The 3,174-nt window shown below is 49.0% G+C and overlaps 1 long non-coding RNA gene across 4 annotated transcripts; it reads left to right on the forward strand.

The window, feature by feature from the left end:
- The first annotated feature begins 6 nt into the window (after window positions 1-6).
- On the forward strand, window positions 7-3,168 carry LOC122193648. 4 transcript variants are annotated; one of them, XR_006182944.1, is made up of 5 exons: window positions 7-1,459; window positions 1,958-2,568; window positions 2,671-2,776; window positions 2,871-2,939; window positions 3,039-3,168. It is a non-coding gene; the product is annotated as an uncharacterized LOC122193648 (long non-coding RNA). The 4 variants fall into 4 exon arrangements; XR_006182946.1 differs by having other exon boundaries at window positions 1,958-2,036; window positions 2,156-2,776; XR_006182943.1 differs by having other exon boundaries at window positions 1,958-2,776.
- The last annotated feature ends 6 nt before the right edge of the window (window positions 3,169-3,174 follow it).

Consider the following 3,174-nt stretch of genomic DNA (forward strand, 5'->3'; position numbering starts at 1 on the left):
ACTGAGAGGAGGAGCATCAGCAGGCAGCGCTGCAGTGCGCGGCGTTGCAGGGCAGCGTTCCGAGTGCCGCCCCACTCGGCACCCCGAGTTTGGTTGTAGTCAATAAAAAACAGCCACAATTAGACATCGACAAAGAGCACATGGCCTGATTTGTCCTGTAGCATTCCATGAGCTGCTGCACTCCTACTGGTCCAGAGTAGAACCTCTGCAGCTTTGGAGCACCAAGCCGCCATCCTGGCACGGTTTTTGGAGGCAGTGCTCCAAGCTTTGGGCTGTAATACCCCTGACAATGAAAACACAACTTGCATTTTAACGCGACACTGCTGTGCTTTGTACCAAATCAGTGCTCCTTGGGTCTCTGAGGTAGGACAGGGTGAAGGGGAGCGGCGTGAAGCTGTGTGCAGGAAATCTGAGGGTGGGAGGGCACTGCCAAACCCAGCTGGTGCATCTCTGTGCAGTTTTGCCTTCCCAAGAGAAACCCAGAGCTTCCCGGTAGTTTTCTGCTCCTGTACTGCAGTGTGAGCATAAGGTTCTGCTGCCTCCTTCTTCTGGAAGATCCTCTGCAGCCATGGACATCTGATACAGGCACCTGTCCTTTTCTGTTTGTTTTTTAATCAGGACACATTATGCCTGTTGTGTTTTCTGCACGTTACTTACCAAAGTCACCATGAAAGGGTTTTGATTTTCCTGCAGTCAGATTTGCTCTCATGTAACAAGCTTCTATGACAGAGTCCATCTGACTTTTGAAATTATTTTGTTGAGGTTCAAGACATTCTAGTCTTTATAGTTTATAGTCTTTATAGCACCACCCTTCCCTCCTGCTTATAAGTTCCCATTTAATTACTGGAAGGCCACATCAGGTTTCCCCAGAGCATTCTCTTCTCCAGACTGAACAAGCCCAGCTCTCACTGCGGGCTCAGGTGAAGTTTTTCGTCCACCAGGACGCTGAAGTCCTTCTCAGCAGGGCCACCCTCCATGAGTTCTTCTCCCAGCCTGCACAGATATCTGGGGTTGCCCTGACCCAGGTGCAACACCCTACACTTGGCCTGGCTGAATCTCATTAGGTTCACGTGCTCCCTCCCAGATGAAGATTTTGAAACAGCTCTGTGAAGAAATGAAAGAACCTTGAGAGCAACAAGAGTTCTTTCAGGCTGGACGTTAGGAAAAACTCCTCCAATAGAGTGGTTGGGCCCTGGACACACTGCCCAGGGAGGGACTGCAGTCAGATTCCCCGGAGGTGTTCAGGAAATGTTTAGGTCTGCGTATGGGAACTGCTAATTCAGAGCCTGAACCTCTGATTGATCACCTGAGGCGAGCCATGAATCAGCCAGAGGAGCACAGTGAAGGCAATTCAGCTGTGCTGCCCTCCTGGACGTATTTAAGAGCTGGCTGCCAGTAGGGAAGGAGCTCTTCTGGAGATTGGCCCTGCTGGGGTTCTGTGAGTGAGCCCTGGGTAGGGGTAAGCCTTCTGTTTGTTCTCTTTTTGTTACCATAGTCTGCTTCGTCAAACTCTCTTGTTTCTTTCATAATTATAACATCTTAATAGTCATTGATTACACAGTGTGGCACTGAGGAAGATGAGTGATGTGGAACACGTTTCTTTAGAGTTGTTTCAGAACGGCATGTCACTTAATTGTGAACCAGGCAAGGGGGTGCAGAACGAACAGAGGCAAAACAGAGTGCAGGGAGGGATGTGGAGGGGGGGAGCTGAGGAATGCAGCCTCGTCTCCTTCCTGCACCAGGCACTCGTGCTCATGTATTGGTTCAGACTGTGACTTGGAAAGTCCACTACAAGTCACAGTAATGAGCAATGGGGGTGGGCAATGTGATAATAGCTTCTTGGAAACAGTTGTGATATTCCCTCCTATTCTACTTGTAATCTCAGGATAATCTACACCTGACCTGGTACAAGACCTTTCTTGCATTTTCTTCTATCTCTTTCCCTGTGGTCCAACAGCCAATGATTTTCTGTACAAGAGAAACTTCTCAAAAAACAGGACAGTTCTCCTGGATGCATACCCTGGGGAGGATTTCAGGTCAGAACGCTGAGGGCGGGCAGCCGTTTCTCTGCTTCTCTTTATCCTTTCCCTACAAGTCGCCCAGCTGCAGTGTCTTGCTCCCAGCACCTCCCAAAAACCCTTTCTATTCCCACCAGGGATCTAAAGGAGAGCACGTTGGAAGCAAAAAGTCTCCTCTCTGGCTTCCCACTTAGCTACACCTTTCACATGCAGCAAAATCGTGGGCTTTGCTCTGCTCTGTGTGTCACTGGAAGAGAGCACCGCATTGGAAAATGAGGATCTCGGGGTCCCAGGGCTCTGAGGAACGTGGCCACCACATCTGTCAGAGCCAAGGGGACTTGGGAGAGTCCCCATCGTCCCTCTTCAAAGAGATGGCACCAAGTCGCTCCTATTATGAGAGCGACAGGAGGTTCTAGTCTATGTTCACGTCTTTATCCTCAACAGAATAACTTTTAAAAGCCAGATGGCCTCTGCTATAGAAGCAGATGTCAAATGTGGCTTTTCTCCATTGAAAACTGATGCCTGGCAACTTGGAGACTAACATATATGTGTATAGAGATGTTTTTTTCCCTTTTAATTTTAGTAGTAAACTGAGTCTATACTTTTAATTCGTGATGAAATGCTAAAAATGTGTACTCTTCTTTTCTGCCAGTGCTTGGCTGACGGAGTTTTTGGCCGTTCTGTGGCATGGAATGCAACCAGCATGGAAGCATCGTTGTGGATTCTGAGTAAGATTTCTCACCCTCTGCTCGTGATGGGTAAGAGTTCAGATGTCCAACAAGAATGCTTGAGCTCAGCTTCTCCAAAATGTGTTTTTGTGTAAGTAAAATTGAACCAGTGACTCATTTCTAGCAGTGGTGACCAGCTCAGATGTGTTGGATGGTATCGTGGACACTGAGGAGCTGCTCACCTGGATCAGCGGTGAGTTTGAGGACGCAGAGCTGGCAGGTGGGTGTCTGCACAGAGGTGGGTGTAGCAAGGCAGCTGTCGCCATTTGGGGGGATGCTCTGGCTGTTTCAGACATGGCAGGTGCTCTCGAGGATCCCCAGGAGAACCAAGATGGTTCCAAAGTCAGAAATACCTGAAGGGTGACCTGCTTCAGGACGAGCTGCTGGGGGAAGTAGACAGCCAGGAAAGAGAACAACTCATTGCATGG

The sequence above is a fragment of the Lagopus leucura genome, unplaced genomic scaffold, assembly GCF_019238085.1.
Source record: "Lagopus leucura isolate 7727_CA_CO unplaced genomic scaffold, USGS_WTPT01 34377-0_obj-0_obj, whole genome shotgun sequence".
Classification (NCBI taxonomy): domain Eukaryota; kingdom Metazoa; phylum Chordata; class Aves; order Galliformes; family Phasianidae; genus Lagopus; species Lagopus leucura.